Source organism: Dermacentor albipictus, chromosome 7 (assembly GCF_038994185.2).
Source record: "Dermacentor albipictus isolate Rhodes 1998 colony chromosome 7, USDA_Dalb.pri_finalv2, whole genome shotgun sequence".
In the NCBI taxonomy this organism is placed as follows: Eukaryota; Metazoa; Arthropoda; class Arachnida; order Ixodida; family Ixodidae; genus Dermacentor; species Dermacentor albipictus.
The window spans coordinates 120,688,940-120,703,812 of record NC_091827.1 but is presented as its reverse complement, the minus strand read 5'-3'; the positions used below and the strand labels follow the sequence as shown (position 1 = coordinate 120,703,812).

Below are 14,873 nucleotides of genomic sequence, written 5' to 3'. Positions count from 1 at the left end.
CGCATTCGTCCGCACACCCCGAGCGCATCGAGAGCGTCCATGATGGTGGCGTGCGGCAGGCGGTCGAAGGCGCTCTCGACGTCGAGGAGAACGAGGTAGCCTGCCTCGCCTCGACGCTTCGCTGTCTCCAGCGTGGCGATCACGTCGGCAAGGCAGTCTGCTGTGGCCCGGAGTCGCCGGAAGCCGCTCTGCTCCGCCGCAAAGGTGTCGAGCGCCGCCGTGATCCACTCGAGCCGCCGCAGCGCCATGGCCTCGAGCACCTTGCCAGCAGCGGAGGTGAGCGAAGCGCCGCGCTTTTATGGCGGGAGGGTGGTGTTGACGGGACCTCGCATTGCCGCGCTCGCCATTGGTCAGGAAGCGAGTCAGGAGAGCGAATGCCGAGTCCGTGCGCCGCGACTGAACGAGGAAGCCGCGCCGCAAAAAAAAGGGCGAGGAGGATGAACGCGCGCCGATTGGCTCACGGGCAGCGCGGCCTCTGTTCGCGAGTGAGTCGCTGGTTGCTGCACTGAGCCCTGCTTAGGCCACGCACTGAGTTCAAGAGAAGTGGCTTCGTAACACAATCGCCGAGTTTACTTTGGTTTTTCTTATGTTGCTTCTTTCCGGCATTTCTCACTGCAACTTAGGCTGATGTTCAACTCGCCAAGAGAAAAACAAACGTGTCAGCAATCTTATTGTGGTATGTTGCACGCACTCACTGCTCGTGTCGCGCCCCAGGAAAAAAAAGTTTATTGTGTTCTCATAATTGTAGTTACTCGTTCCATTCACCGTTAGCTCGGCTACGCTTGCAAGCGCGCCCTGCCTGGTCATTGCCGCAAAGCACGCCGCGCGCACAACTTCAAACTCAGCCACGCCAACATCGTTCACTTGATCACTAGGCGCAAAACAGGGCGCGCTCATGCTCTGTCCGCCTCAGGCGTTTCAAATTTCGCACGCCGCCACCGCTGACTGGTGCCTACACGACCGCCAAATTTCGTCGCGATAGCTTACGTAGCCTCGTAGATAACGCCAGCGAAATCAGCCTCAGACGCGCGCGCGAGCCCAATTCAGCATTCTAGGGGACGGAAGAGAGCGAGGGCACGCCCGGCGGCGCTCCGGCCTCCTCCCTCTCCCATCGCCGCCAGCCCGTACGAAGGCAGCTACGCGCGCAACCGCTATGCAGTATGCGGAGAGCCGCGCGCATCCCTTCTTTTCCCACTTCAAAGTCACTTACTACTACTACTAGTACTACATTTGTAATAACAGTGTAAAATTTCCCTTACGCGCTGCTGCTTCGTGAACGTGCTAACCCATTTCCGCTCGCCAGCCACTGCTACAGCGATGCGGCGCTCACAGCACGCGGCTCTGAATTTCAGTCCGGAGCACTGCTGTATGCGTGCGGGCGGCCGCCGAGTGGGTATTCTAGCACACGCAGCGACCGACGACATTAGTTCTAGCAGCCATACAGGCGCACCTCAGGACCCGCAATAGCGCGTCGACCGAAAAGAAGAAATAATATGTAAAGAAACAAAAGGGGGGACGAGGGCTGCCTGCTTTTATATTATTATTTTTTTTTCTTTTAAACTTGGGCCACATCAGAATTAAGTAAATGTGCAGCAACGACCGCCTCATCAGCCTAGGTGTGCGAAACACGCGCCGTGGTAAATAGTGCAGGCGAACGTGGCCGCTCGCGCGGAGTCGGCTCACGCGCCCTATGCTTGCTTTGTTTGTGTTGTTGTGCTGAGCGCATGGCGTTCTGTGCGTTTCTGCTACAAAACTTTTAGCACGCGCGCTGTCGCAATGAGAACGCGTTGGCCGACAGCGCTCGCCGGGTGTTTGCAAGAGCCGTAAGAGCGTAAGAGCCGGCGCGCACACCGCGCTGGTTCCGCTGCCAGGGCGGCGGCCGCGGAGCGTGAGTCAAGCTCGGACGAAGGTGGCTCCCAGGGCTCGGAGACTGGCGCTCCGGAACTTAAGCGCAGTGCTGTTGAAACGTCCGACTCTGATACCGAGGTCCCATCGGACACGGAGGGTTCTCCTCCTTGTCCCAACTGCGGATGGGGACGTTGCGATTGCTCGTTGCTCTCGGACAGAACATATGAGTCTACTGATGAGGGGTCTCCAAGTTCGGAGACCCTCTCATAAGTAGTCTTTGCTTATTTGTCGTTAGCGGCTAGTATTACCTAATACTAGCCTGCTCTCTATTTATTTTCCGAGCTCTTTTCGTCTTCCTTTGTTTCTACTAGCTTCTAGCTAATCTCTTTCTCCTTTAAAATGGCTCCTTCTCTCACTATAGCTACATTTAACTGTCGGGGTTTGTCGCGCGCTTCTAAGCAATTAGAGGTTGTAAATTTGGCTAAATCCAGAAGGGTAGATATTCTCGTATTGCAGGAAACTTACGTTCATAGGCTAGGCCAGATCAGCCACTTCGACCGGATTTTTCGCACTCGGTCTTACTGGAGTTATGGCGCGACGGGCAGCCGGGGTGCGGCCATCGTTTTGATGCCGCATTTCGACGGCCTCGTTATTCGCCATGCCAGGGATTCCGAGGGCCGCGTCTTGTCGGTGGATCTTGATTGTGGCATTCGAATCGTTAATGTGTATGCTCCAAACCAGGCTAGAGAACAGATAGAGTTTTTCGGTACATTAGAACCCTATTTGGTCGGCCCCTCTCGACTAGTTCTAGTAGGCGACTTCAACTGTGTGTTAGAACTGGTTGACCGCCTCTCGCGTAGAGGGACTCCAATAACGAAAGATAAGCGTGGTAATACTGTACTGCGAGACCTCGTCGATGGGCTGGGACTGGTCGATGCTTGGCGCGTACTTCGCCCTGGACAGTCAGGAATGACATGGACAGGGAGGGGTGGGCAGAGCCGCATCGACCGTTTTTACATCTCGTCGTCACTGGCTCCCAGTATGCATTCTTCGTGGTTGATTCCTTCTGCTCTTAGCGACCACAGCTTCCTATTTCTGCGGTTTGCCGATTCTAGCTTAGTACCAAGAGCAAAGAGACCGTGGCGTTTAAATCCACGTCTCCTAAAAGATAGGCAGGCAACCGCAGAGGTATCATCCATACTATTTCGATCGCTTCATAACACAGCGAATCTAAGTGGTACGGAATGGGATGACGTGAAAGTCAGGGTGCGTGAGTGCTTCAGGTCTTGGGGCAAGCGTCGGGCGCGCGAGGAGCGTGAGGAGATAAAAATCGTCTCCGACGCGATCCTCCTGCTCTCGAGGCCACTGTCCGGCGGGCCTGGAGTTGCTCCGGCGCTGGCCTCACTCCGAAAGGAACTTCGCATTCTCCTGCAGCGACGCTGGGATGGCTTGAGGGCCACAACCCGGGCAGAGCTGTGGGAAATGGAAGCGTGGTGCAGCAGAAATGTCCTACGTAAACATCTTTCAAGGAAGAGCACAACTCTCTCTTCCCTAATAGATCCACGCGATAATAGCATAGTCGACTCACAAGACGGAGTGCTTGCACTGGCGAGGCAGTTTTACATGTCTTTGTATGCCGAACCAGTTGCCTCTCCAGCTGTTTTTCCGTTTGCTTTACCAGCTGAGCCGCCACAAGTGTGCGACTCAGCCATAGATGAGGACGAGCTATTTTCTGCCTTGAAGTCTATGAAGCGTAATCGCAGTCCAGGTTCCGATGGCCTTACAGTCGAGTTTTATGTTAAATTTTGGACAATGTTAGGGAAGCCGTTCACATCACTGGTGAACCGGCTACTCAGTGAAGGGACTTTGTCAGCGTCTCAACGAGAAGGGCTAATCACTCTCCTTTGTAAGGACGAGTCGAGGAGCACTGATCTGCGAGCATGGCGTCCAATCACGCTTCTGAACTGCGATTATAAGCTCATAGCAAAGTGTCTGTGTACGCGACTCACACCAGCGCTCAGCACTGTTTTGGGTCCGTACCAGGCATGCAGTGTCCAGGGGCGCTCTACTCAGCTTCACGGTATAGCATTGAGGGACCTTCTCCTGTGGGCAAACACCAGGAAACTTCCAGGTATTCTTTGCTCCTTTGATCAGGAGAAGGCTTTCGACATTATTAGCCATAGGTACCTTTTCCGTGTTTTGGAAGAGGCTGGTTTTAGTGTGGGTTTTCGGCAGATGGTCCAAGCTTTGTATTCTCGACCGACTTCTGCTGTTGTCATACGGGACCGCGTCTCGGAGGCGTTCATTGTGGGGCGTGGTGTACGGCAGGGGGACCCCCTCTCACCTGCCCTCTACGTGCTCGCTTTTGAACCGCTTCTGCAGAGGTTGTCTTGTGACCGCAGAATTGGCAGGTTCCTACTCCCACCAGGTTCCCCTCCGGTTGCACTATTTGCCTATGCGGATGACTTGTCCATTGTCGTCCCGGACGAAGCCTCAGTTTGCGGCGTCTTGGAGGTCATGGACAGTTACTGCAGGGCGAGTGGTGCAAGGTTGAATAGGTCGAAAAGTGCAGCCATGTACTTGAACTCCACGCCGTCCAGTCCGCAGCCCGTTCATGGTCTCCCCGTGAAAACGCGGCTGCGCATTCTAGGCTTCCAATTCGAACCAGATGGTCTGTCTCCTGAAAACTGGCAACAGGCTAAGGAGAAGCTTGAAACCAGAATTCAGCAGTTCAGCGCGTTGTCATGCCCATTGACTGCTCGAGCGACAATCCTGCGCTCACTTTTGTTTTCATTCCTGACGTATGTGGCGTGTGTGTCTCCTGTTCCAACCCGAACCAAGCTCATCTTGGAGAGGGTTCTCTTTCGCTTCCTTTGGAAGGGTACAACTGGTTGTGTAGCTAGGCGGGTGCTCAAGCTGCCCAGGGATAAGGGAGGACTCGGAATTCCCGACCTGGGCATCGTGGCTACCGCACTACACGTCAGATGGACCCAGGTCGCTCTTAACTCGGATATGCTCCTGACTCGAAGCTTTACCTCGTTTTTCCTTAGCACCCGACTCCGCTTGTTTTCGCAGAGCACATTTTCCCACTGTGCTCCTCGTTCAGGAACCCCATCCACCATTTATGCGGCGGCTGCCAACTCTTTGGTCAGCCTCCGCACGGTTCGCCCCGACATCGACGTAGTTTCAACTCCACTCCAAGAGTTAGTAGACATCCTCACCCCAGGCCTCCCCCCGCATTGCCATATGTATGACCTGTCCATTCACGGGCCAAACTGGAAGCTCATCACGGCCAGTTTCCTCGACGCTAGGCGTGCCACTTTCATGTATCGCCTGGCGCGAGGGTGCCTGCCATTGGGCTACAGGCCCTTCACGCCGTCCCGGTTCGTGGAGTGTGCCCGTTCTGTGGCGCTCGTGAGGACACGGTTCATGCGTTTGCGCAGTGTTTGCTTCCTGCAGCTATTCTCCGTAGGATTGCTAGTCTTTTTAATCTCCCAGGCATTCCTTATCAGACAGTCCGATTTTTGCACCCTTTGCCTAATCAGGCGGTCAAGCAGTTCGTGCTTCTCCTCGCTGAGTGCTCCTACCTAGTTTGGTTGGCACGCCGCGATGCAGTTTTCGGGGGGAGGGCGCCGGGCCTTCACGAAGTGCTTGCGAAAGCACGGAAGGAGGTCTGGTTCCATCTCACCCGGGAGCGGCACCGCTTGGGCGAGAAGAAGTTTCTCGAAGTGTGGGCCCGTCCTGCGGTAATTTTTGATGAGTCAGGCGGAAAGCTTTCCATTAAGTTATGATGCATGCTCCTAAGGTCGCTCGACTCGGCCGTGTGCGCCAGTCGATCTACGGGGTTTTGTTTGGTTCAGTGGAACCCAGAGCTAGAACCGGTGGCAGCGCACCCTTGGTTGGTCGCGCTGCTCCGCGGACGGCTTTGGTGCTCTGCATGGTTGTATGCCTTGGCCTCTTTTGCGCCGAGGCAGTCCGAAGGTCAGTCAGGCTCGAGTCCTGTACGACCAGCACGGCTGTTTGTGTGTTGCGTGCGGTAACGTTGTGTTGCTGCACCACAACAGCCCCCTTGTCCGGGAAGGACCGTTGGCCCGAACCAAGTCCCCCCACCCAGTCAACCCGGGTTGTGGGGGAGTACCGGGGTCGACGTATCGGATGATGATGGGTTGATGAGATATGTATGCTCATGGACGCGGTGCCTTCAAAGGTGCCAAGTCCTCCTCCCATCTGACAACGGTACACCGCGACTGTGCAAGTCAGTCGTTGTTTCTTCTCTGACTCGTGTGTCTACGCATCAACAGCACCAGCATGTCCGGACGCGGCAAAGGCGGCAAGGCGAAGGGCAAGAGCAAGACGCGTTCCAGCCGCGCGGGTCTCCAGTTCCCCGTGGGCCGTATCCACCGTCTACTGCGCAAGGGAAACTACGCCGAGCGCGTCGGAGCGGGCGCTCCCGTCTACCTCGCGGCCGTCCTCGAGTACCTGGCTGCCGAAGTGCTCGAGCTCGCTGGCAACGCGGCTCGTGACAACAAGAAGACCAGGATCATCCCCCGCCACCTGCAGCTCGCCATCCGCAACGACGAGGAGCTGAACAAGCTGCTCTCCGGCGTGACGATCGCGCAGGGCGGCGTCTTGCCCAACATCCAAGCTGTGCTTCTCCCAAAGAAGACCGAGAAGAAGGCGTAAGCGAGCTCCCAGCCGCCGGACTACAGTCGCGCTCGTCGCACAACCCAACGGTCCTTGTCAGGACCACCGAAATGCGTGTGACGGCAGGGTTTTGCTTGGCAATCCCGTTCTCTGCGCCCGTTTCCCTCTGTTTGAATTATCGCAACCGCGCCCACTCTTGAACTGACGCTGCTGCTGCTAGCTAGCTGGCATGTCAGCAGTGCACGAATGTAGATAGAAAGCGAGCTTCAGGGTGTCCGGGGGCGCACAGGCACGAGCCTCACTGCAATTACAACAAATGGGCCATATCCGCAACCAGCATGCACTTACTTATGAGCCAGGCAGCAGGTATGCATGAGGAACGTGAACAAACGCACGCATGGCATTCCAATACACGAAAGCTTGCACGCAACATCGGCCGCATTACTTTCGTTTTCGGGCGCGGCTTCTTCGCATGAATGCGCGAACCGTTTCGCAACGAGCACGCATTTTGTTTATTTTTTTTTCTTTTCCTCTCTCTTCTTGTTCGAGCGCGCGCAATACTTACCATAGGCATACCAAACGAGGCAACACCTCGCACCGGCAGCCCACCACAGACACACACAAAAATATTAATAATAAAAAACAACAACAACAAAACAGACAGACCGAGAGGGTACGGTTGGAGTACGTGGTCTCGCGTGCTCCCGTGGCCGAAGCAAACATGTAGGTGGTCCTGAGAAGGACCGTTTTGTGTTGCTTGCCTGACCGACCGAGGCTGCGGCGCAGACAGCGGCCGAACTTAGGCGCGCTCGCCACGGATGCGCCGGGCCAGCTGGATGTCCTTCGGCATGATGGTAACGCGCTTGGCGTGGATGGCGCACAGGTTGGTGTCCTCGAAGAGACCGACCAGGTAGGCCTCGCTGGCCTCCTGAAGGGCCATCACAGCCGAACTCTGGAATCGGAGGTCGGTCTTGAAATCCTGAGCGATTTCCCTCACCAAGCGCTGGAACGGCAGCTTGCGGATGAGAAGTTCGGTCGACTTCTGGTAGCGGCGAATTTCACGAAGGGCCACGGTCCCAGGCCTGTAGCGATGCGGTTTCTTAACCCCTCCTGTGGCAGGTGCACTCTTGCGAGCAGCCTTGGTAGCAAGCTGCTTACGTGGAGCCTTCCCACCGGTGCTCTTACGGGCGGTTTGCTTGGTCCTGGCCATGGCGAACGGAGCGAGCGTCCGAAGTCGTCGACTGCCGGAGTGAAAATGACCCCTGCGCCGCGCGCGTCGTGCTTCGCCGCACTACTCTTCTCCTCTCCAACTCACCCGCCGATTGGCCAGCGCCAGCGCAGCCGTCTCGGACGGTGCGCACGCCGCCGCCGTTCGCCAGGATGCTGGAGGAGGCACGTTTTCGCGCGGGCGCCTTGTTCGCGGCTAAGGAAAGCACATTCGCAGGCGGTTTAATTGAGTTTAAACACGACAGCATGCCGCGCTGTTCTCTTCCGTTTCAGCCAACACCACAATCACGCTTATACCGCCGCGCGTCGCGAATTGCCAGTGCCGAGTGTGAGACCACACCACTAATCTCGACAGTGGTTAGCGCTCCACGCCCAACGCCATCGGAGCTGTTATCGCGATCTCCGCGCGACGGAGATGGGTGGCAGGTTTAGGGTACATTACTGCTTGTCCACTGCCTTGCTTTGATCATGCTGATGCTCGTTTCACGAACTACAAGTGCGCGCCGCGGTGCCTTCTCGCGGGGCAACAACATCGTGTTTTGGCCGCACTCGGAGGCAAACCATCTCGCATGTGCAGACATGCCAGTACCGCACTTTCCCGTCCACGCATGGAAGAACGCATGCGCCTCGCAAGATTAACGACAAACTCACGTACGGACTACCAGCACCACTTCAGAGTTGCAGAGAAAACGATGTACTTCCGCTCTAAGAGCGAATTTGGAATACAATATTGACAGGTGTTGAACGCGCGTTAGGAGACATGGACAACTAATTGGGGCCTCAAAACTATGGACAGGCAAGCGGTACTTCCGTATGTATGAAGGGTCCTTAAACAATATGTCAAGGTAGCATCAACCAACGCTTCGCAGGCGCGATCCCAAGCGCGGCTTCCCCGTGCCACGCATTCGGCACACAGTCTTCGCACTTGCAAGGGACACCATGTTTTGACAAACACTCGTCAAACGCAACACTTTGCTCTATACAGTGCGTACATATCGCCAGCTAGCTTTTTCGATTGCATTCCCGCACGCAACTTCGCCACAGGATCGACGGCATTGTTGTCATCCTATAGCGAAGCTCCAGCTCGGCGGCCGCCGGGAGAAACGTATTTCCTCGCCAACTAATGCACCGAACTTGGTGCGCCCAATTGCGTGTAAAGGAAAATGTTCAAATGCCGCGCCTGCAACAGTGCACTTTTCAACTAATGCCGAGCTCTGCCTCTTTCTTAATATTCTTTTTCTTTCTCAGTGACTGTGGAAAACTGTGAAATGGAAGAGAGAAAAAAACCGTTCCACTGTGCACTTTAAAGCTCCGTCACACAGCAATGGAACAGGATTTGGAAATTCTGTTAATTGCACAAGGCGATATGTATAAAGGGAACACAATTTACACGCCTCGATAAGATATACCAGTCATTTGTGAGTATGGCTTTTACAATACCTTCGTAGACGTCACAGGCGTTTTCGGTGGGATAAAAATTTTTAGACAAAACTTCCGTGAGTAGTTGTGTGCAGTTCACACGATCGCGGTACCGCTCGGTATAGTTGAGATATGAAACTTTGTACCTCTTAACCTGCCAGTACTCGAGCATTATGGAAGGAAGAAAAAAGGAACATCACCGCACCACCACACATGCAACAAGAAGCTTGTTTACATGGCTGCAGTAGTTCTCTCATGGCAACCCGTTCTTTTCTCTTGGGTGTGTTCCGATGCCTCACTTAGAGTTCACCTCCGAGCTACACGCACGACCGGTATGACCTCGTTGCGCACTGTGTACACCTTGCTTCGTGCTCGGCCATTCCCTTTGCATGCACATGCGAGTGACTTCACAGTAGTAATCCGCACATAGACAAGAGAAAAGACATAACCAATGGTGCCGAGTTTCTTCAAAGCAAGAGGCCCGCACACTTTCTCTGACTGTGCCTTCCCCATTTGTTCACTTGTTTGGCCATCACCTCACGTTGCTATACGTCACGGCCATAGGCGCATTTCCCGGCGGCTTCGTGGGACAAATGTAAAATAATAGGCGCGAGCTTGGCTTTCATTAAGCGCAACACGAATGCGAAATCCGTGCAATGACGACGGCCGGCGTGTGTCAGTTTCCCTTACCTTCGCGTGCCAATGTATGTGCCACGAGTGAGGGAGCCAGTTCGAATTCGGAATCTTTCTGTACAGCAGCTTGCACATTCACGATATTCCAGATACGCAGCGGGAAGAGGTAGTCTTGTGCACTTTGGCGCGTCCATGCCATTACGCAACCGCCTTACAGCGCGTAATACGCCGGACATAAGCTGCCACAAGGACAAATGTTCACATGTAGGACAGGGGGCTCCCTCTGGCGGCGAAGAGTTCGACAAATACGTGATGCACCGCTCAAATCGCCCATCCATCGGGCGGCCGCTCGTCCCTCTCTCTCTTTTTCCCCAGCTCGCGCGGCGTGTGGCATGCACAGATACGTCGCTCGAAAAAGTTTTTGTTTTCTTTAAATACAGCGCATGTCCAGCGCCCGCTTCCTGACCGATCTAAGTATATGGCACGAACAAGGGTCGCCCAGCATCCCCTACACGCACGCATGACGAAAGAGCCAGTCGTATAGAAATAACGAGAGAAAGTGAGTCTGCACTGTGCAAGCATATTTCTGTCTCAGTAAGCACACTTCGCCGCTCTGCTCCTCTATTTTGTTTTCCTCTTGTTTTGGTCAACTAAGGAGTGCATTGGCTTGCAAGAGCCACGTAGGCCTCGAACCAACTGCTTATCACCTATAGCGCGCTAATGAGAAATACCACTGTGACCCTGTACACAAGTATCACAAACAACAGCATCAATGAAAACAGCACGCGCCTCGGTGTCCACCGCGCGCACCCTCGTCCATTTGAATACAACGCAGCGAGCTCGGTTCTAGCGACAGTTACCTAGCTAATCTCACCTTAGCATTCATTTGCGTCGCTCAAAAGAGTTACACAATTGTGAATCGCACGGTGGTAGCTTGCGGCCGCCCATCGGACATGCAACAACCGCAGGCTAGACGAGGGACACGACGGGCACTCAGCTCGTAGGGCAAGAGGACTGGCTCGTTATTCTTTCTCCGACGCACACACGCAAACCAACGAAGCCATGCGAATTCAGCTAAGACACAGTAGGCTCAATCATTTAACGCTTGCACTGGAAAGAACAAATAACCGCTGCCTGTAGAAAACTCGCTTTCAGCTGTTACACACTGGCCCGTGCCCCGGCAATATTTTCCTCGTGCTCTGCTTTGTTGCGTACCCACATGAGCTATCCTTGTCAAATATGGGGCTGAACATGTAAAACTTACTTAACTTAAATGCGCCCGCTGACCGTCACGCTCGGCGTATGTATGTAACCGAGCTCTGCCGCGCGGCTCATACTTCTTCTCCAAGGGAGTAGAGGAAGCGAGCCACTTCAAAGCGACAAAATGCGCATCGACGAGCTTATGATTACCTCTTGCTTTTAATCATCATTCCACTCTGGTTGCCTCAAGCAGGGTCCAACCAAAGGCGACAACTGAGCTGCACGAACGACCGCCACGTCGCAACTCAGACAGACTGAGGGCGAGTGAAATGGGAGCAACACACAGCACACAGTGGCGAGCGCAAATGCAATCGAGCAAAGCTCGCCTTGCGAGGGCGAAAAGCAATGCTACCACGCCTTGCGAATACATGCGGTTGCGCTCGCTCACCTGACCCAAGTTCACCGCGCGTCTCGTACGGCCGAATGCGAGATAATGGCATGCAAAAGAGGGCTAACGGAGCAGGAGATCGCAAATCCTGCGCGTCACTGCCGAAGCACCAAGTGGGTAGCCCTGAAGAGGGCTGTTGGGTTCTTCAGAGGAGCTGATGCGCTGTTTGCAGACGACTTCGCGCACGCTGTGCTGCTTAGCCTCCGAAACCGTAGAGGGTGCGGCCCTGACGCTTGAGGGCATACACCACGTCCATGGCTTTATGTGGCCCCGTGAGCGAAAAAGAAAGGAAAAATAAAGGAGGGGCAAACCCTCACCACCGTGAAGGTATAACGGGTATAAAGCCGAATATAAAATAAATGAAGAGGGGCCGCCAAGGCAGCCCAAATCAGTTTTAGAGAAAAAGCCAATTGATAAAAGAAAAAAGGCGGAGGCAAGCGTACGAAGGGGCCAAACGGTGGAAGGAACAAAGACTCGCATAGAAAAGAGGGGAGCAGTGAAATAAAACTGCCTCCATGGGCCTGCAAGCTGCGCAAGCTCCCAAACCACCCCGTCCGCAGGGCAACCCAACATCGCCCACACAGTGACGCGCAGGTGGTTTATTATACAGAAGAGGCAAAGTATTGGTGCGTCTTCGTGCGTCTTCGTGGTCTTCGGGGCAGCATGATCTTGCCACGCCGAGGCGGCTGGAATGTGCCGAAGGGAGGGCATCTCGAAGAAGACGCCAGCTGTCGGCTGGCTGGACAGCTGCACAATCGTTAGAAGAGTTTACAAAACAGGAAGGAAAAGGAGAAATGAAAAGGTGAGAAATGGGAATGTAGCATGCGGTTAGGACCATCCTACACGGGGAAGCCCCGCCATAGTTGGCTTATACAGTGAGGATGGCCACGAACAGTCATGCGAAAGGAATATGAAAGAGTGAGCCGAGAGGTAACAGAAGAAGGGAATTAGTGGGCATCGGGAAGTAAAGGAGGCACAGGAACAGAGGGAGAAGGAACGGAGAGGGTTACTAGCCGGATGAGTTGCAGGAGGAGGGCGCGGGATCGTGCGGTTTTGATGAGCGCAGGGTACAGGGTGGGAGAGATGGAATCTACATTGAGTAGTCGGCGCAACCGCGAAGCAACAACTGCAGTGCGCGGGCAGGAGGTGAAGTAATGAAGTTCATCGACGTTCGAGGCACCACACGCACACCGATCGGAGGCAATGAGATGGAAACGATGAAGGTAGTAAGGAAAGTGGCCGTGGCCGGTGAAGAAATGTGTTAACAGACGAGGCGGAGGGAACCAAGAGGGGATGGCAAAGACGCTCCCGACCCATCTATGAAGGCTGGTACCCTGTCCCTCGCGCTGCCAGTACGAGTGCCAAAGCCGTAATGAGGCGGCGAATAATGTCTTTTTCACCGACCGAACTGTGGTGAGGCAGGAGCGAAGTAGACCTCCGTGCAGCGCCGAGGACGCGGCCTCGTCTGCCAGTTCGTTACCTACCACGCCCCGGTGGCCAGGGACGTGAAATAGGCGCACGGCGCGGCCCACGAGCTGTAGCTGGCGCAGCACCTGCTGGAATTTCCATATGCGGTCATCCGCATGGTGGAGGCTGGAAAGCGCGCGCAAAAGAGAGAGGCAGTCGGTATAGAGGTGGGTTACACGAGCCCCGCGCACGTTGACGATGAACTGGAGGGCCTCGTCAAAAGCAACGACCTCAGAGCTGTAGGCGCTAGTGGCGTTTTGGACGTTGTACTTGAGCACCGCGAGAAGGCGGCCGCGCGGGTCGAAAACCACGTACGCCGCTCCTGCCGCGACTGTGGTGAAGGCGCCGTCTGTGTAGACATGGTATACTGGCAAGGAGGAGAGTAAGGCTGCCTGGGAGGAGGTCAGCCGAGTGAATGAAAACCGACAGGCGGTGCGTGGGTGATGCGCCCATTTGTCGAAAGGACGCGCTATGGAGGTCGGGTGGAATGTGACCTGGTCATAGTGCGTAATTTGGCGGAGAGTGAGGGTAGAGAACTCAGCTGCCAACCTGTCCAACTCCACATTCAAAGGGGGACAGTTGGCCAGGATATGCAGTGCCGTGGTACGCGTGGTATGGTAGGCACCGGTAAGGGCCACAAGGAGAGAACGCTGGACCGACAATACCCTTGTGGTCAAGAAGGAGGATGGGAAAGCCGGCCACCACACCAGAGACGCGTAAGCAATGGCAGGAAGCAGAACCTGTCTATATAGACGCCGTATAAGCACGGGACGCAGCGAAAAATGCATGCGTAAAAATTTAAGAGATCGAGCAACCAATACCTCGGCTTTGGTTTTTAGAAACTCAACATGGGCGTGGAAATTAAGTTTATCATCAAAGACCACGCCGAGAATTTTAATGTGGTCTTTGGTTTTTAGGTAAGTGCCGTCCAACCGAATGGAGGGACGACGCTTAGAGGTGCCAATGTGCCCATTGTTGAAACAGACGAAATAGGACTTTTCGTGACTAATTTTGACCTTGTTTTGCCGAGCCCAATTGCAAACCAAGGTGAGGACAGATTCTGCAAGAGCTTGCAATTGCAAGCGCGACGATCCGGAAACGAGTAGAACAGTATCATCTGCATAAGCCTGGATATGTACCCCCTGTGGCAATGGAAGGTCGAGTAAAGAAAAGATGACTAAATTCCACAGTAAGGGGCTAATCGGTGAGCCCTGTGGACTGCCAATGGAAGGACGCGCCGACGCGTCGCCAGCGTTAGCCCGGAAGACTACGTGGCGGTCCGTCAGGAAGGATTTGAGGAGGTGATAGAGGTTGGCGGGGCAGTGGTGTTGGCGCAGAAAAAACAAAAAATGTGGAACGCTTCACGATTTTGCGTGTCATCCTTGCGCAGGGGCCATGCTAATCCGGAACAGCCGGATGAGCGGAATCGGTACACGGAATGGCCATGCATGACGCCTGTTCGCAGCCCACAGCACTGTGGTAGCTGATGAAGCCAGGCAGATTGAGCTCTCCCGGGCGGACGTGGGTTTCTTGCAAAGCAAGCACGTCGCATCCGTCCGAAAGAACCCCATCCGCCAGCTCTGGATGACGGCGGCGCATCGAACGAACGTTCCATTGTACGATGCGCGGCCGTTGCTCCACTGGTGTGCTAGCCATGCTGGATCAGGGCGTCATGCATTTCCAGTGCTGCCACACACATGTGGCGCGCTGGGGAGTCGGCAGGTACCGATTCCAAAAGTGCACGCAATGCCGACGCGAGCGTCGTTATGACGAGGTCACGTGCATCGGGTGTTGTCGTGCTGCGGGGTTGGGCGGGGCTGCTCTCGGCGGCTGGCTGCGGCGCTGTGTTGCTGGCCACCACGTCGCGGAATGATCGGCCCGGCTGAACCGACGGCGATGGTCGAGGTTCGGGGGCGCGCTGTGCTGTGGTGGCCGGCTGCTGATTCTGCGCTGCAGGGGCATTGCTCCTCGCGAGAACCAAGGCTTG

At 55.0% G+C, this 14,873-nt stretch overlaps 1 pseudogene; it reads right to left on the bottom strand.

Moving 5' to 3' along the window:
* Nucleotides 1-14,231: 14,231 nt before the first annotated feature.
* LOC135921479 (U6 spliceosomal RNA) lies at nt 14,232-14,291 on the bottom strand (annotated as a pseudogene).
* Nucleotides 14,292-14,873: the final 582 nt, after the last annotated feature.